This window comes from Lissotriton helveticus, chromosome 1_1 (genome assembly GCF_964261635.1).
Source record: "Lissotriton helveticus chromosome 1_1, aLisHel1.1, whole genome shotgun sequence".
Taxonomy (NCBI): Eukaryota; Metazoa; Chordata; class Amphibia; order Caudata; family Salamandridae; genus Lissotriton; species Lissotriton helveticus.
Window position 1 is genome coordinate 56453257 of NC_136057.1, and position 20107 is coordinate 56473363.

General features: G+C 45.3%; 1 pseudogene across 1 annotated transcript in view; it reads right to left on the minus strand.

Moving 5' to 3' along the window:
- Positions 1-3684: 3684 nt before the first annotated feature.
- Positions 3685-20107, minus strand: part of LOC144823048 (uncharacterized) — a 75874-nt pseudogene continuing 59451 nt past the window's right edge. The window contains exon 2 of the transcript XR_013608726.1: positions 3685-6483. The product of XR_013608726.1 is annotated as an uncharacterized LOC144823048 (transcript). The remainder of the gene's footprint in view (positions 6484-20107) is intronic.

The following is a 20107-nucleotide window of genomic DNA, read 5'->3' on the forward strand; positions in this document are numbered from 1 at the left end:
GGTCTTCTAACAAAAGAATATTTTTCTTTTGCTACTTCTCCATCTCCCTACATCCCATTTAGGACAATTGACGTGGTCCAATGGTGATACTCCTTCAATTGTTCATATTAACTAAAATGGCTGCCACAAACAAAAATGGCTTCAGCTGATGCTACCAGCAATGGCAGCTAGTTTTCCATAGAACGACTTCCCTCAACACATCAGAGCCTCCTCCTCACTTCTTGAGCTAAGCAAGAAGCTGAAGACATGGCTCTTCAAAAACATGTCTAGAGTTGGGACAGATTGAGGTGATCTTGGGTGCAAAATTGGTGCAGCTTAAATTCTTTTTCAATGTAATATTAGGAATTTGTTAGACACAGCACTTTCTGGCTGGGATGCATCTAAGCCAGGCAGAATCCACTGTCCTAGATAAGATGAGTACAATACACTTGTCTGATAACCTATGATCACCCTTGGATAGCTTGGCACAGAGCAGTCAGGCTTATCCTCAGGGTCAAAGTGTAAAGTGTGGATACAACCCTCCACCTCACAACACCCTGTGGATGCTACAAAAAGACTCCACACGGTATGTATACAACACTCGTCTTTGTATTGCACACACATTGAAATCAAAACTACATACACATTGGATATATACTTTACAGTTATATTTAATTTTCAAACTCTTCCTTTAGCAGCAGAACGGCATTAACATATATATAATTGTCCTAACATATATATAATTGTCCTGGGTGTTCGCTTGCACCATTATCCCTTCAGCCTTATAAGCAACATACCCACAATACAAGCAATCCCTTCCACATTAAAAGCAACAGAAGCATTTATCCAGGCTGTTCAGAGGTATTCCACTTTTCCGCTAACACATTTGCATAAACAACAACATTCCCATTATCGCGTACTCGGAATACTTGGAATGGTCAAGAAATCACAGGTTATCTCTAGACCTTGTGACTTAGCCCCTCAGCCACTCAAACTACACCAGCCAACGATACAGATTGCCCCTGCTGTTGACACTTCGATTAGATTAAGGGACCACCTAAAGCGGAAGGAAACAGTCACGTGTTTTCGTCCATCCAGATTAGGTCCTCAGGCACCCAGTGGCACCTTCACGAGTGCAGGATCACTATCCTCCCCGCAGGAAAACGACTGCAACACCAGAAGCTGACACCCTCCCAATTTGGAGAAAGATTTCGCCTTTGGCAGAGGTGGGAGCTCCAGTTGCTCCAGGGAACAGGTCCTGAGTGCACATAAGGCACAGCTAGACCTTTCAGTCACACTATCCTTAACAACGTAGTACCTTGTGGCATGGGCCTGGAGAAAGGGAGCCGGTGACCTCAGACTGAGGCCGCGATGTCAGGCACTGTCGTCCTCCCAATCTGGAAGTCAGACAGTCTATGCTGCCAGCTTGGCTAGAGCAGAATCTGAAAACTTTTCTCAACACTGCTCAGAAACCATACACTAAGGAATACTAACTAGCAGAGGTTTCCGGCTGTAAGCTGGAGCCTCTCGGACTCATTAAAAGTCCCCCGCACTGGTCGAACTTGGAACAGTATAGCCACCCCAGGTGTGCCACTAAACTTTACAAGCTCACTCTTGGGCACAATCTGATGACTGCACACGCCGGGAGGGTCCTTGTCCCAACCGACGATCACTTCCACATGTTTACGCCATTCCCTACGGGGTCCTTACGCTCGTGTGGAAACGGGGAGATCTTTTCTGTCCCTGGGAACTCGTGGACAGGATGCCAGTCAACTAGCCCTTGGGGAGTGCTTGGGGACCTGGGCCACAACAGTTCAGTTGCCAATTAGCTGCAGGCCAGCAACATCCAGGCAAAATCCACCAAGTGATAGTCCCCTTCCTAGAGCACAACAAGCCCCAGGCCACCACTAGTCTGCAAATAATCCCGTTGCAGCCCCCCCGCCCAAACAGTTCTTCTTGTTGATGTCGCAGCATCGAACCAGCGTAGTATGTTTCCAATCCCCAAAGTGTCTCTAACTCCTAAGGGCAGAGCCCCAGTGGTTATACCCACAATGACCTATGAAGATGAGATCAGCTCCAAAGGCCACCTTTGAAATGCACGGGCCCTCTCTAAATTTTGTCATGTCTGACATCCTACCCTGGGAGGCTTGATCAGTATCTTTAGTGGGGCCACAACCCTGCCCTTTGGAATACAGGTGCCAATTCCACCCCCTCTTAACCAATACAGGAAGGCCCCTCAGAGTGAGAGGTCTCCAGTATAACTTGAGCCCTTAGTTTGTGGCTTTCTTATCAGAAATGCACAGATGTAGCCATCCCCCCAGCAGCCAGCTGTGAATTGGAGACAGGTGGATAGGCATACAGAGCCATGAGTACAGACATTCACACTTTCCCAAAGTGGTATTTCCACCGTCATAAGGTCACATTCACTCTCACCACCGGAGCAGGTTCGCCATTACAAACTCATCGATATCAAACACTATACTGACACTCTTCTACATGCAGGAAATCCAGCTCAATAGCCTTTCCACAGATCCCTCAGGCCAATTCAATATGGGGAGCAGGCCCTACTGTCCCAAACACACTACTGTGTGCTATTCACTAGCAGTGTATGTAGCAGACACACGCACCTGCCCTGCATCAACATCGCACCCTGTCCCCAGGGAGTACTCAGATATAGCAAGAGACATGCAGAACCTTGGCAAGCGTCTTCTTGAAATGCCAATCCTAGTAACAGTAACCTACACACACAGGCCCAGTCATGGCAAATCTGTGGCACATTTAAAGAACTACCTCTGTGGGTGGCACAACCAGTTCTGCAGGCCCACGGAGAAGGTGTTGAGTTACATGACCTAGGTATAATTCTTACCTTTAGACAATGGATTTACAGCTAACTCAATTTAGCCACTCATGTATTCACTAATAACCAGTATGTATAGGACAAGCAGATCAATTTGGCACTGAATGGCAGTGTAAAAAGCGATCAAAGTCCTTAGGCTATTACATAGATCAACAGAAAACCAGGAGGGACAAAAGCAAAACAATTAAAAAGTTGAGGAAAAGCACCCTAGAAAGGGCCACCTCCAACAGAATTTATTAGGATTGGTATGTGTGAAACAAAGGTATCACAGATCTGTGCAGTATGTGAATAAACACATGTATAAAGGAGGACAGTTGGAACCTGGGACCTCTTAACTATCTCACTTGAGCTGAGATTGGTAACCCGAAAATACATTGATTCCTCCCTTTGGTTCATTTACACCGTTGGCTAATTGGGATTAAATCCCAGATCCAAAGCTATAAAGTTGGTTCAAGTATTGGTACCACTAAACAGCACATAACACCTATAACACTTGAAGACTCACATTCACGTCACACTTAAACTACATTTTTAGCTCCTAAAATATAATTCAACTTTTGGCAATTTATAAATAATGTTCATTAGAGTTCTTTTCCTGGCCATCTTTTAGAACTATCGTTCCCTCCCATACAAATTTCTTTCTTTCACATTTTCGCCGATATCTATTAAGTACTTTTCTCCATCCTTCGTGTGTTTTCTCTCTGTATCCCTTTTATTTCTCTTCTTGCTTTTTTTGCTCGCTCATCCTGTTCTCCCCTTCCTGCTGAAGTGACAACTAGAGCAGAATAGAATCCTGGAACACACCGTTGATGAGAGAAAAAAACTAGCATTTGCACATGGCATTTCTTGAGATCAATTGTGAGTAGCCCCATAGCTTGTCCCATCTCTCCTCAGCGAATTGTTTGCTCTATGTTTCCTTCCATGTTCTACATTTGTATCACCTGGTATAATTCGGTCACAGCCTGACATCCAGTGACAAACCTACAGGTGGGGCTTACTGGTGGGCTTTTAGTAGGGTATTTGTGACGCATAAAATTAAAGCATTTTTTGCTTATGAAATTAGAGGTGGTACTATCTCAAGCAAAGAACCGCCTCTCACTCTGAGAGAAGGTCCACTGTCGAGAATAGTCCACTCTGATACCACCTGCGCCAGACTCCCAGCAGAAAGCAGTCATGCTATCGAGATTTGACCCCTCTATGCCAAATGAACTAGGCTCCTTGCTGACATCAAAAATTATCTTTCAAATTTAGTGAATAAATCACATTTAAGTTCTCCTATACAATCAGCAATCAAATACCATGAATTCAAATAAATGTGTTGTTTTATTACATATCTAAAAACATACATTTCATATTAATATGTAAAATCTAGTCATCATTGTGTACATTTCATAGCCTCATGTTAATGTTAAAGTAAATTGAGTTTGATCCTGGGACACACCTCTGTAGTGTGGTTTTTAAAGGCTCTTGGATGTCCATACATGGGTGGTGTTTGGATGTTTGGTTATGTATCATTCATACAGATTTATAAAGTATTGGGTTTCAAATGTATTATGCAACTGATGGCCGTACAAACCACTTGTTCCTAAATATAATTTGTTCAGTTTAGAACTTGTTGCTGATAATGTGTAAGGAAAGAAAGTTTGACCCTGGAGCAAACCCCTGTAGTGTGTTATGTATAAGGATGGATGTGCTGCAGAGCAGTCTCGTTCCTTGACTGGCAGTGTGGTTGGGTGGTGGTAGTGATGATGATGATGGTCGGCAGCAGGAAGAACTTCCCGGACTCAGCACTTTGGTAAAATGAACTCGGTGGAAAGCATTCGTTTCTACTATCTTTGGCTACTGAAGATGTAGCCTTTCTTCTGATGTACATATTATATCGAAGAACTCCTTCCTCTAGACAAGGCTTGTCTATGAGAACACTGTGCATTTGGCAGCTCCAGCAACACAGAAGCACCTTACAGATCATTAAGAATGCTACGATCTAGTGTGTGTTCACTGATGTCGCCGCAGAATTGATAACATACTAAAGCTCTTCATACATTCCTGGCACTGTAATGGCGTTTCCCCTATGTGTGTTCGGTGATGATTTCTGAGATTTGAGGAATCACTAAAACTACTTCCACATTCATTGCAATGGTATGGTTTTTCACCAGGGTGTTCAAATATGTTTTTGTATGTCTGATGACCCACTAAAGTGCTTCACACATTCACTGCAATGCTATGGTTTTTCTTCTGTGTGTGTTAGCTGATGTATTGTGAAGTTTGAAAACTGACTGAAGCTCTTCACACATTCCTTGCAATGATAAGGTTTTTCCCCTGTGTGTGTTCGCAGATGTATTTTGAGGTGTGATAATCGACTGAAGCTCTTCACACATTCACTGCAATGGTATGGGTTTCTCCTGTGTGTGTTCGCTGATGATTCCTGAGATTTGAGGAATCACAAAACATACTTAAACATTCATTGCAATGGTATGGTTTTTACCCAGTGTGTGTTCGCTGATGTATTTTGAGGTGTGATAACAGACTGAAGCTCTTCACACATTCAGTGCAATGGTACGGTTTTTCCCCTGTGTGTGTTCGCTGATGTATTTTGAGGTTTGATAACTGACTGAAGCTCTTCACACAGTCAGTGCAATGGTATGGTTTTTCCCCTGTGTGTGTTCGCTGATGTCTTTGGAGTTGTGATGACAGACGGAAGCTCTTCACAAATTCAGTGCAATGGTATGGTTTTTCTCCTACGTGTGCTCGCTGATGATCTTTTAGGAGTGCTAACTGACTAAAGTTCTTCACACATTCATTGCAATTGCACGTCGCTTCTCCTGTGTGTGTTTGCTGATGGCGCTTTAGTAGTGATGACAAACTAAAGCTCTTGATGCTTGTGTATGATTTCTCTTTCTTGGTTAGTGTCTCTGGGTCAGGTTTATATTTATCTGCATCCCGTGACTGGGTTTCCTGAGGAGCTAACATGGTTGATAAAGCACTTGTGTTACTCTCACATTCCTTGTATGTGTGTGGTATTTTGGATGGTTGATTTCAGATTTCACAATTAAATACAAGACTCACCAACCACACATATTATAATTGTGGAAGGTAAAGCTTCTTTGTAGGTGGTTTTGCATGTTTATGAGTGAAGATTAGTCTTCCTTCTAGTCGAAGCAAATTGGGACAGTCTCAGAGACTCTCTTTCCTTTGCCCCTAGTTGTCTGGCTCCACTCCCTTGGGCTTTTCTCTTGCTACTGTGGTTTGGCCAGGAAGAGTTTACAATATACCTAGCGTGCTCAATGGTGGTCTGTCATCATCACAGGAAGCAGAGCAATGCTGTATCCACCTCATACCGAACACATTATCAAAGCTGGTGGTGGAGGCCCGTTAATACAGGAAGTGGTTTGCCAGTGTGGTTGCCTTAATTTTCTAGAGGTAATTTCTTAGTCCTGTTCCGTGGAGGTGCACAGCTCAGACTCTTACATCCACTGAATTGCTCTTGACTGCCTCTTCGAGGATCTATCAGTTTATGTTCAGGTTTCTCAGTCTCTGACTGTGCAGATCTTTTCCTGAATATTGGAGCTCATTTTTTTACCACTTTTTTCAGATTTGCACGATTACTGTCATTATTCACGATCATTTGTGCATTCAAGGCTGGTTTCCTATTGGATGTAAAGAGATTTAAAATCACTAAATGGAAATGTAAGAATATGTGAATACACAATATTTAACTAGTTGTAAAATACATCTCGTCATGACCATTTATGAAAGTTACCAAGAGATATTTCCCCATACACAGATATTTAACTAAATGTTCTACTGAACATGTAAATCTTACTTAATTCAGAAAAGGAGGTGATTTTTCAGTGTTCACAGAGTAACTTAGTACAGAAAGAGCACACATGGAGCGCCCACTTGCTAGAAGTACAGCTTTACGAAGACACACATGGCTAAGATTTCATTTAAACAAGAAAGGATTGTGTAAGAAGAGATGGATCAGGATGTGCTGCTGTCACTTCAGTTTCAGGAAGTGTATAACAGCAGCAACCCTTTCAAGACTAAATGACAAAGAAAACTCTTCATGAAGTTTATAATAAATGTAACACTTCAGGAAGTATATAACAAAGCTAACGCTCCAGGAAGTATATAATAAAGCTAACGCTCCAGGAAGTATATAATAAAGCGAATGCTCCAGGAAGTATATAATAAACGTAATGCTTCAGGAAGTATATAAGAAATGTAGCTCCATTCACACTCTTCTTGACAGTACTTCACAGTTTACATTGGAGGAGCTGAAGTTCTAACTCCTGTCTTTACTTTTCTGTTAAGTTATTTTTGCCACATTTCTAAGGATGGTTAAAGCACTTGTTGGAAGATTGCACAATTTATTATAGTGATCCCATCACAACTAATAATATACCTGCGATATCTCTGCTGCCAATACATGTCTGCTTTTTGTCTTTTTCTGCCTTTACCAGGGTATCTGACTAAATGTCTTCCGTTTGGTGCCAGCATGCTCCTCGGTCAGTGGATGGAGCATTGGCAGAGTAAGACAAGATGTCCATTGCTTGAGGGTGAGTGCAGCTCTTACACCTCTGGATATTTCTTACATTCAGCTCCCTTATGGCTGCATACTCGCTCAGCAGGGTTCATTGAACGCTAAAGCAGGGGAGTGAAACAATGAACACAGCAGACATCAGGTAATGAAGTAATAGACAAACGCCATGATAGCGTAGAAGGATCAAAAGCATCTTTAGAGAAGCTCGCCAGGGACATAAAAACGGAGGAAGTGCACAGGTAGCTACTTAAGAGGTACAAACAGACGAGGCGAACATGTAGGTACATGCTCCATTTTGGGTCTGTTTCAGGCTTTTACTGAGCTGGGAATTGGGGTGCACTGTATCTTAATCCTGCGGCTGATAAAGGCACTTGCTGAAAGGGTGTTACCACTTTGACCCTTTACAAGAGGGGAGCCGAGCCTTAGAAAGCACAACACCTGAAGGATGCCTGCCCTGAGGGGAAGGTGAGGGTCCGGGTGTCAGAAAATATCAGCAACGGACATAAAAGGATCCTAAGAAACACAGCGGCAGAGAGGCAAAATCGGCAGCCTAGATGGAGAAGAGCTGGGTCCTTCACTGGTTCCAGAACAGTAAGTGATATTGAATCTTTCTAAGGTTAGGAGGCATAGAATTTCATTGGATCGGAGCTAAGACAAGGAAGGAGAAACCTTTCGTTCTGTCTCTCCTGTGACGAGGGATGTGGGCCAGGTTTAGATTGGATGGAGCGTAGCGTTCTGGAGGGCATGTAAAGTTGCATCCAGGCAGCTAGGCTGGTTGCTCCTTAGAACTCTGTTTTTTACATTAAGTTTTAAACAGTTGTCATGCATACATTTGGCCAACGCTGATACACAGTTTTTAGATTTGACACAAAAGCCAGTCGACTCTGCCGACAGTGAAATAATTAGCTGAGTGTCATCAGCATACACTAGTGAGATATTCCAAAATATTTCACTACTTCTGCCAGAGGTCTGATGTAAATATTAACAAGCATTTGCAATGCAAATAGGTCTCGCATTTGTGAGTTAGAGCTATTGACATTGTGAATGGCAATTATTTTTTACCTACACATTTTATTTTTAGAGTGAATGTATGTAGTGTGCAATATCCCTTGGAAAGGTCCTGCACTTTGTAATAAACATATTGAAAAAGACGCAAAGTGTGGATTGTGTCAACAATTGCTTGGCAAGTACCTCATGGGTGAAGTGTCGCCACACATGTACACCGTGGTGCTTTACTAATGAGAAACTCATTAATAAAAGTAGTGTTTACAGACTAACCAACGCGATCGGGGCATGTGAATCCAAATCCCTGCTCCTCTTTCATTTTCTAGACTATTTGACTCACTCTCCTGCGTCTTGGTTATTTCCCCAAACACTTGGAGGCAATGAAGTTTGCCAAGGGGATGGGGGCAGGGGGGCTTCGGAGGTACATGAAAATGTATTCATTGCCTAGTTGTCAAAGTTAGCCCGGTGCTATTAGTTAAAAGTGTGCAGATATCATTAAGATTACTTTACTCGCATCTATGAGAAAAACAACGTTAATTATACAAAATGCCAGAATGCGTGTCAGTTTTCACAGCGCTGGTTGATTAGTTTCCTTGCATTAATGTTTGTATTTAATCTTTTACATAACATCCTAAGTAGGTTACCTAACCCCAAAGCCCAGAGTTGTTAAATGACCCATAGTAGGGAGTGTTTTACAGTTGATCAAATGTATCGAAATGTAATTTTGGTAGTGCCATGGAATGATCAGCCAATGAGGTACTCGATGAGCAGGTATTTAACGACAAGTTCAAAATGTTCAAAATGTACGGTATTGTGGCTGTTGTTTGTTTGTACACAACCACCTCACTGAATGTGTTTATTAACACAGAGCTCCATCTAGCCCAAGGGTGAGCATGCGCTTTATAAATGCTAATTTCATTTCATTTCATCTACCAGACAGTGCTCACAGAGGGGCGACTAAAGCACAGAACAAAATGTATTCATTTATCCTGAGTGTGAAGGCACCCAGAAGGTTTAGGTGCCCGCCCTGAGAGGGTGAGAATAGGTGAGGGGGATGAGGTTGGAGCATGCACGAGTTTCCGGCAGGTTTCCAGGTTATTGAAAGTGATGATACTGACGGGAGGCAAAGAAGTCTGACTTTGTCTTTTTGCCTGCACCAGTCTATTTCTCTACCATCTACGGGGCTCACAGTCATTTATCCATTCATCTCTCTTTGTTAGAGGTGTGTGAGCCAATATATTAATTAGCAGATAGAGCCAGCCCGAGACAAGCCAAAGCGTATACGAGCCAGTGGGCGAACCGTGAAAATGATCGGCATCTTAATCATACAGTAAACATGATGCAAATGTGTAAATGTGCGATAACATCTCTTCAGAATTCAAAAAAGTGCATTTCGCTAGCGCGTCATTTCAGTAAACAAGATTAAAGTGCTGAATTGAGAGGAAGTTATTAAAAGTGCTTGTTTTAAGCATGAGTTAAAACACTGCCGCTCCTCCGGTCTGACAACAATGCCAATTGGGAACTAAGGGGCGTCAGTTGCCATGCATACCCCGAATGTTGCTTAGAGTCCTAATATAGTTAGAGTAACATCAAAATCCAGTTAATTAAACAGAAGAAGTTTTTGTATAGCACGCATCGTGAACATGCATATTTCAAAGTGGCAATAATAAAGATGAAAACGGAAGTGCCGGCAGGCAAGAAAACACGAACGGCAGTGGGGGGAGGGTGTAAAGTCACAGAGCGAGGGAGGGGGCGGGTGGGGTGGGGAGACAGAGAAGAAAATAGTGTTAGCAGTAAAGGGGCAAATAGCCGTGGAAGGATACAAATGATGAATGAGGAGGGACAAACAAGCCTCAAACCAATCGGAAGGCAGCATTTAATCTGTTTGCTGCTACCGCGATTTCGCTGTAGTGCGGAACTTCCGCAAAACATGCGGGGCTGCGTCGGCCGTTGGACGTGCGCAGCACTGCGAAGGTAGTGCTCGCAACGTGCAACGGCCAACAGCAGCACTTACGGGGTTAAGACAAAAGCCAATGGGCATAGAGAGGGCAGAGCTTCCATGAAGCTTCCACACTACAGTGTATAATGCATGCCTCGCAAAGCTATGGTAGGGCATTCACGCTGCTACGCTAGGCAAGACCTAAAAAGGGTGGGAATGAGCTCCGAACCCCGAGGGACACCAGGAGCCAGTCCTCTTTGTGATGAGGCGAAAGGGGAGAGTATAACTTTAAAAGACCACTTGTTCAAGTAGGGGACAACCAGACGTCAAATATGAAGTTATAGATAGTTTTATTGTAGCTTCTTTCATCAGACTGAGCTCCCACACTCCTGCCTCAGCAACCACCACTCCTAGAATGACCAGAAGACCTGGAACAAACTAGAGTTCCAAGGATGACCAGTCAACCTCACGCGACAGGTCAATGAGGAAAGAGAGAGAACCATCATAACACCACTCCTTTAAAAAGTAGGTAAACCAGGCCAGACCTTTGCCCTGTACCCCCAGGTCAGTGAGGCGCGTTAATATTATTGCATGTGAGACAGTGTCGAAGGCCATACTTAAATCTAGGAGTATCAGAGCTTGGGATTTGCCAGCATCTGCCGTACTGCAAAGGGATTCAGTAACTGTTAAAATAGCAATTTTGGTGCTATAAGATCTAATTCTATTTTGGAAACAATCTAATAGTTTATATTGTTCTAATATTTTAGTTAGGAGATTGTTTACATGTTTCTCCCCATCCTTGGACAGAAACGACAGAAAATAAATAAGTTGATACTTTTCTGGCTGAGTGGCATTTAGCGAAGCCTATGTAGAAGAAGTCAAACCTTGGCATGTTTCCATGATATTGATACTTCTTCAGTGCTCAGCAAGAGTTTGGCTAATTCTAGAAATATGGGTGTGACGCTCTCCTGAAATTTTAAAATATAAGCAGGTTTAAATAAGTCATTGGGAGATCCAGATTTCACTTGATGCATTAAGGTGGAAATAGAATCCGTGTCAAGTAGAGCCAATTGGTCCAAGGTAGCCCATTGTGAGTGGTAGGTCCCTGTGTCAAGAGAGGCAGGTTAGACTGTTTTCTCACCTCTGTTAAAGTAAAGATAAAGAAAACTGACCAAGCTTGCTGCAGTGGCTGTTAGAAGCTTCCGCTAATCCAGGAGAGGAGGTGGGTTTAATCAGGTTGTTCACAACAAAGAAGATTACTTTTGAAAGCTTGCTGCTGCTTTTGTTTTGTCGGCAAATAATTTGACAGAGAAAGTTTTAATCAGTTTCATGTAGCATTTAATCGCTCTCAAGTATTGAATTCATGCGGCAGCATCACATGATTTGTAGCAAGCGCACTCTAGTTCTTTGAATTGCTTCTTTTATGAGCAATGCTTTATAGAACCAAGCAACTGGGGGGCTGCTTCCTACTTTTATAGAGCTTGGCAGGAATAAAATGATCCAAGTCAGAATAGAGCCATGCTTTGGTGGAAGTCTCCGCACATTCTATATTGGAGTCTAATAGAGGCACACTCCTTTCGATAAACCTTGAAAAGGCAGATGGGTCCAGTTTATGCCACTACCTTCTCATTGTGGGGTTACCGGTAATGTTTTTTTCAACGCTAGGTGTATCAATGGTCATAGGCACCAAATAATGGTTTGACCAGGTCACTGGAACAGGGGGAGCAGTTTGAAGGGTGGCCAGGTTGTAAAACTCAGGGTTCAGCAGATGGCCAGCCTAGTAGCTGAATGTTTTAATAACTGAACTAATTGGAAAGTGGCCAGGTCATTAGTAAAGTCATGGATTTCTTTCTTGTTGATTAGATCAAGATGAAGATTCAAGTCTCCAATTATGCTCAAGTTGGACAATTGAAGTGAGTGCAAGGTAGAGCACTCTATTTGAGATTCCCTGGGGAAGCATCGGAGCAGAGCCGGGGCACTGACTACAGTCCCCAGGCTCCACTACATGCCGCATCACTCTTCCTGTGCCCGGAGGCGCTTAAAGGTCCCGCTGTGCGGGACGCTGACTACAGCCCCCAGGCTCCACCACAAGCCAAAACACTCTTCCTGCACCAGGAGATGCTGCAAGGCAGCAGCGTGGTACCTCTGCACGGGACTCGCGCGGGGCCATCCACGCTCGTCGGAGGAGGCTAGGCTGGGACCCCCCCCCTTTAACTTCTACACTCCCCTGTTACAGGCCCACCATGGGCAAGAAAAATCTGAGAGCAACAGAGGAGGTAACTATTACTTCTTTAGATACCTTTCTGACCAAGGCAACATCGGCTTTAGAAAAATAAATCCCACTTATAGAAAAGAGACTTTGGTTGGGGGCAGGGCAGTCATCTAGTTGTTTCTCCAACCAAAGGGGGGTGTAACAAAGCTAGATGGGGTTTCTCTTGTAGAATTGCCGGCAGTCTTTGTACCAACCCACGAACATTCACAGCCTGCCTCTACCTTTAGTAGGAAACCAAACGACGCTACCTCCGTCAATGGTAAATGAAAACAAGGCCATGCGACACTGCCCTCCAAGTGTCCTGCCAAGAAGATCAGAAAGGTCGCTATGCCAGCGAGTTCCACATGTATGAATGGGCACCAACATTCAGAGACTACATTTCCCTCATATCAGTGTGATCTTCTTGATAACTTTAAACAACTCTTGCGACCGATCTATGCCGGTTTAGATTCTATAGCTCGCACCTTACAAGGTTAGCACAACAAATGACAGTAGATTCCAGTGGTAGTTTAGCTACTTCTATCCTCTAACCACCAACTAAGGTCATCCCCTCCGATGTCTGTAAAACTCTTAAAAACTATGATTGTGAAAGTCATAATTTGTGTACTAATTGTGAAAACATGATCCTTGGTCGTGAGTTAGTTAAATCGCCCTCTAATCCTATTGGTCATCCTCGTGTTGAAAATCAGTGGCTCCCAGCAGGGATCCAATAGGTCCAGACCATGTAGATTTGGTCCCTAGGTGTTGCCCACCGCAGGTGACCATATAAGAATCAATGGGTAAGGGGCAATCACATGACTTATCAAGACTACAGGTTAAGGTAAATCCCCCGTCTACTCGGGCCCATAGCAGACCAAATCAGCAATACATGAACTTCCCTCCTGCAGCGTGTCAGTATGTTAAAATTTTAGTCAACGTGCCTTTACTATGTCCCAATCTTAGAAAATCTTCAATTCAGCTGATGGCCAAGGCCCGACACTGGGTGACTCAAAACTCTAATCAAGGTCATCTCATCCAAAATCATTTGATAATGGCCAAAAGAACGCAATGAATTGGGTCTGATGTAAAAACAACCAATAATGACTGGTTATTTTAAGATTTCATCGTGAATGGCTAGTGAGAGACCTATTAGGGAGTGTACCGGTTGCCCCTTCACTCCATTCTAAGATGTATGCAGTCTTGTTGGGCATTTTTTTATAAGTCCGCACCAGTACGTAGTTCCACCGTATTCACTCAGGGCCTTTCTTTAGTGAGAACCGGTCATAAGCCTGTGCAGGTGGCTTTTGATGTCCTTGCCCTATCACACAGGTAGGGTGGTGCATAGCTAAGGGTGGTGGCGTCCTTAAGGTCTTGTTTAGGGACCTGCAAAAGCTGGAGACTGACTTGCATGAGCTGGAACACACACTCACTCACGGCCCAAACGACAACACAACTAAAGCCCAAATGCAAGACAAATTAACTGAATACAAGTTGGTTGCAGATAAGGAATATAAATTCCATGGGAAGCTGTACATGGCACGCATTTATGATGAGGGAGACCGCCCGGGGAAGACACTAGCGAGCGCAATTAGACCCCCCAATTTTGCCAACTATGTCATTGAAATTCATGATGCACAAGGGGACACCTACAGGAATCTTCCGGACCAACTCCGCATTTTTAGAGATTATTATAGCGTACTCTATTCCTCTCATAGGGGTATGCCGCTTGATTTAAATACCTATTTTGAAGATACTGCACTAGCCTGGCTGGGAGACACCCAACAAAAGTTTCTCAACTTAGAACTGGAGCTCGATGAGATTACTGAAGCCATCATGAAGATGAAGTCGGGGCGTGCCCCGGGTTCAGATGGCCTCCCGAGAGAATTTTATAAAGCCTATGCTCCTTTATTGGCTCCCATACTGAAAGAAGTCTTTTATGCAGCGCTAGAGGAAGGATGCCTACCAAGCAATATGAGAGAGGCTCTTATTACTTCATTGCTCAAACCCGGCAAACCTCCCACACAATGTGATTCTTATCGGCCCTTGTCCCTGCTGAATTGTGATACTAAAATATTAGCGAAGGTCCTGGCAACCCGTCTCAAACTCCTGATGGAACGCCTAGTTTTGCCGGACCAAGCAGGGCTCATTCCCACTCGTGCAACATCGTATAACTTACGGACCCTTAATGCAGTGCTGCAGGTTATAGACCCCAACAGCGAGGCAGTAGCTGTATTTCTGGATGCCACTAAGGCGTTTGAATCGCTAGAATGGGATTACTTGCTGGGTACGCTGGGGTGCATGGGAATACCCCCCAGCTTTCTAAATTGGGTGCAATTGTTATACTGCCAACCGAATTTATTGTTTAACGGCTCTAGATCTTCTCCTTTCTGGATTTACAGAGGCACGTGCCAGGGATGCCCGCTGTCCCCTATCCTTTTTGCGTTGGCTATCAAGCCTTTTAGGTAGGGATATTTCAGACGGGGAATGGGCACATATATGGAGGGACATCTCCAAGCACAACAAGTCCATGGCTCTCCGAGAAGCTCACTATAAACCTTTATATGATTGGTACCTATACCCTACTAAGCTGCTACGCATTTTTCCAGACACCTCAGATCTCTGCTGGTGGGGATGTGGGCTACAGAGGGATTTCAGGCATATATGGTGGGATTGCCCTAAGATTTGTCCTTTTGCGAAGAGATTTTATCTCATATCAAAGACATATTGGGTTACCCAATTCTAGTTTCCATTGACTTTGCCCTCCTTGGACTTAGAGACCCCACCCTGATCAGGCAAACTAAGACTGTTAAAGCGATTATGTGGACGTGTCTGGGGGCAGCCAAGCTCACTTTAGCAGCTGCATGGAAGAAGACAGATGCCCCGGCGATATCGTTGTGGCGTGCCCGACTGTGGAGGATACTTTCCATGGAGCATCTTGCGGACATTTTCCGGAAACATTACGAAGATTTTGTGCTCCGCTGGGGCCCTCTGGTGACCTTTCTGTCTCAGGGTCTGCCTTCTGCAGTTTGTCCTCCGACGGTGCGGGCCATACACCTTTTCCAACTATAGGTTTTCCTTCTCTGACTCGTTGCCCCCCAGGGGGGGCCCTAAGCTATATTTTAGGTTTGCCTGAATCTCAACACTAGTCAATATGCCAATGCCCAAATTTGCCTCCTCTATATTATTTTCTTATTGGTTCATTATAATTTATTTACCACCGGGTGGGGGGGGTGGGAGGACTTTGTTTGTGTTGGGGGAGGGGTGTTATATGTTCTTTAAACTAGCATCATTCACTTTGTGCAGGGATGTAGCAGGCCTGGGGATTATGTGAAGCTGAATCCACCATAGCTGTTTGTAATGCAACCCCGGAAACTGCACGCCCTCTGGTACCCTTGTGGTCACCATCCTCTCTGTTATCCTTTGTTTGATGCTCAATAAAAAGAAAATTAAAAAAATAATAATAATTAATCCGTAACAAATAAATTTTCCCAGAAGCTTCAGTCAAGATAACATGAAAATGAGGCGAGTTATTGATAAAGGTCACCTTACCTAGGGTGATCGTGTTTGCTATAATTCTGAGTAAGCCCCCCTTAGATCTACCTGCCGCTGATGGAACTGCTGGCGTAATAAAGGAGCTGTAGCTATTTACCTAGACAGACTGCTCTGCCCAATTTTCCTGAAAGCAGATAATATCAGAATTCTAAACACTTTATGCCAATTTTGATTATCCTTTTTGTATTCATAACCCTCTATATTCCTAGAGAGAAACTTTATATCACTTGGGGACTCCTGCGACCGAATCGCTGTCGGTACTGGTGAGAAGGATGATGTAGGGTCAATTGCTAAGGATGTAATACTGCTTAGTTAACCTAAAACGACCAACTGAACCCTCTCCACAGGTACCAAACCAGAAACCGTTTGATAATCGTTAAAAAGAACAGACTGTGGAGGCAAATTATTTAGTAGAGAGATCAGTCAATCACATGCCTCCATATCTTCCAAGAGTGAGTACCCTCTCACAGTAACTTTGAATGCCTCCCATACCGTCGTAATACTGGAGACAGAAGTCAGGTTACGATCAAAGAAATCTTGAATGTCCTGTTCCAATTCGGTCTTGAATACAGGGTCACAGAGGTGAGAGGAATTGAGACGCCAATTTATATATGGGGAGCATTCCAGGGGAATCTGACGGTCGGCAACAACTGGGGAGTGATCGGAGAACGTGAGAGCCAAGTGTGTCACTTGGTGTAACCAATGCGCCATTCCTGCCGACAGAAACACGTAATCAAGGTGGGCCCAGGTCGAGTGAATCGCCGAATGATGTGTGCCCTCTTTGAGTGTGGGGTGTTTGTACCTCCAGGTGTCTATCAGGCAATTTCGGTCCACTATGTCTTTTAGCGTCCTATGTGTGACTGTGTAGTGGGCAGGGAGGGCGCGTGACCTGTCCAGTTGTGGTTGCAAAGACGTATTGAAGTCCCCTCCTAGGATTATATATTTGATACCTAACGTTTGAATCTTACCCCATAGCAAAAGCAGAGTGTTAGGGTTGTCAATATTAGGACCATAATAACAGGCAAATAATACAGAATCAGCCGTCCGCATCAGTCTCCGTCCCTCCGGGCACAATTGCCACGCCGCGTTTAATCAAGATAGTCACTCCTTTAGAGTAGTTGGAATAGGATGCAAAGCTTCGACATGAAGCCCATCTAGAGGCGAATTGGGGAGGGCCACCAGGCGCCAGGTGTGTCTCCTGTCGGAGGGTGACCGTTACCCCATGTCTATCAAGATATCCCAATACCTGTCTACGTTTCCTAGGGTCATTAAGGCTTTGAACATTCCATGAAGCCACTTTGATAGTCCGAAGAGCTTGTGTTTCACCCATAGTCCCTACAGCGGGTGGATGTCTAGAGGTATATGTAGATTGAGTACGGTCTCCCCTTCCGCGCATATCAGCATAATTGCAATAACACAATGTTTCTCCAACCTAACCAGTGACCCCATCTTGCCGGATACCACCCTCCCACCCCCCTCCCACACTGGCCCCCCCAACTAGCCAGGAATAACAATCCCTCCCCCTTCTCTCCCCCAATCCTACAAATGGCATCTGTACCCCAAAACATTCCCAGACAATACAGAGAAAATATAAAACCAAACCCAAAGTAGGGGAACGCCCTCAGTCGGGGACTGCTAGGGGCTTTCACCGCACCCACTCAGCCTCCCTATCTCACCCATCCACAACCCTAGTTATCTTAGGGGTCGTTCTGGCGGGACGGAGGCGAGTGTCCGGGCGAGTCAATAAGTCAAGCAGGCAATAAATTGTGTAGCAATACATCACCAATCGGCAAAGTGTCCAGAGAGCTCTTGGCCACTGCTCTGCTACTGTCCTTATCTCATTCAGCGTCTCGGTGTCAGCCAGGTTCCGACAGCGGCGAGTGAGACCGGGAATGCCGTCGGGCAGACTTTTCCCGAGATGCTGATCTACGATCATGTTTGAGGTATTCCTCCACTTGCTGAGGAGAGCTGACGAGATGTTGTTTCCCTCGGTGATGAATCCTCAGCCTCGCAGGGTATAGCATAGCATATGTTATTTCTTGCGCTTGTAATTTCTTGTTCACAGCTGTGAATTTACGACGGGCGTCCTGTACGGCTTGTGTGAAGTCATGGTAGAAGGCTAAAGTGGTGTTCTCATAATGCACTGCACCTTTTTGGTGTGCCAAGCGTAGAACAGTATCTCTGTTGAGATAATTCAGAATTTGCATTATCACAGGGCGCGGTGGGGTACCCGGGGGGGGGGGGGGGTGCCGATAAGGATCTATGGGCCCTTTCGGAGACCAGATGTGCAGAGAGGAGGCGTCTTTGTCAAATAGGTCAATCAGCAAGCGTCCCATAAAGTCCTCCAATCGCCCTGTGTTGGTAGATTCCGCAAGGTCTAGCATCCGCACGTTGTTCCTTCGGGAGCGGGCCTCCATCTCCTCATTTTTGTCTGCGATAACATTTAGGAGTTTGTCCATTTGCAGCACATATTGTTTATTGGCTACCGCTCCATCTTCCAGCCCCGACACTCTGTGCTCCGCTTCTTCTAGTTGTTCTTCATGCAGGTCGAGTTTAGCCACCACTGACTCCAGCCTGTTGTTCTTCGCGTACATTTTAGCGTCAATTGAGGTACGGCTTTATTGCATCCCCACCAGTAATGCCTTCCACCCCTCATTTCTTGTCTCCGGCGGATCCTCTTCCTCCCGCTCTCGTGAGTTGGAGCCAGTTGCCTTACGTGCATCAAATGTGAGTTTCACTTGCTTAAGTTCCGTTCCCCCATGTCTGCTTGTTAGCTGCGATACGCGGAGTTCTGATGTACGTGACACGAGGGGCCAGATGTGCCAGCTACAGCTGTGAGCCCATCCACCACACGCACTTTCTCAAGTCCTGTAGGCCGATCTTGATCTTCTCCCAGCCAGCTGTTCCACTTATCCCCTCTGGGGATAAGTGAAACAGCAGTTCTCAGACAACACCCACTGGTACCTCAGGGCAGATGGGGGTCCCCGATGTCCGAATGCGCTAGCTGGGTGGGTCACTGTGCCTCTGGTGGGTTGTGGAGGCCAGTGTCTTGTATGCGCATAAGATGGCGGCTCAGGGTCTACAAAACAGTACAATCAGCCTCCAGTTTTGAGCTGTAACTGCTCACACCCACTCACGCCGTCTGCCTCACTTGCTGCAATGTGCCACTGTTGTTCGCGCCTACGGGGCCTCTAGCCGTCAACGCCACTCGCCGCCACCTTTGCCCCTGCTGAGTCAGAGGGGACGGCGCCTCACATGTGCAGAAAATGGCGGCTCAGGGCTTGTGGTATAATACAGTCAGCCTCCAACTCAGAAGTATGCGCTTTCGCCTGCTTCCACACCGTTAGGCTCCTGTGTAGCAGCGCGCCACTGATACCAGGGCCCCCGATGTCGCCGGCAACCTCAGCTTTTTACCTCCGTTGTAGTCGGGCCTGCGGTCCAACCTCCGATCTTTGGCTGCCGTGCACCGGTACAAGGGCCTCAGTAGGACCGTACGCTAGGGTCGCGTCGGCACAGCTCCCGCCGGGTTTGTATCCTGCCAGGGTAGATCGAGCTCGAGAGGCTGCCCAGACTTGTCTCAAGAGCTGCACCGAGCCGCAATCAGTTCCGTAATGCGGCCTAATTTGCCCCGGCCTCGCGTGATTCATCCAGCCGGTCGAGCGATCCAGTCCGCCCACACTCCTCACCACCGCCAGGTTCCGTGGCTCGTCACTCTGTCCCATCGGCACCAAACTCAGGATTCAGCCACAGGATACCTTCTGCTGCCCAATGGTGAGGGTTTAGGATCCCGCTACTTAAACAGGATGGGGTTTATGATTGATAATTCGCTCAGGACGGCGGGAGCCTCACAGCAGTGCGGCCTTTACGGTTTAGCGCCACCTAGCTCCCCCTCTGACAAATTCATGTTTAAATCCCTTGTGTGGCACACTGCTTTCAAGTACTCAACATTCTGTGGTATTTTTATTGATTATTAACATGAGT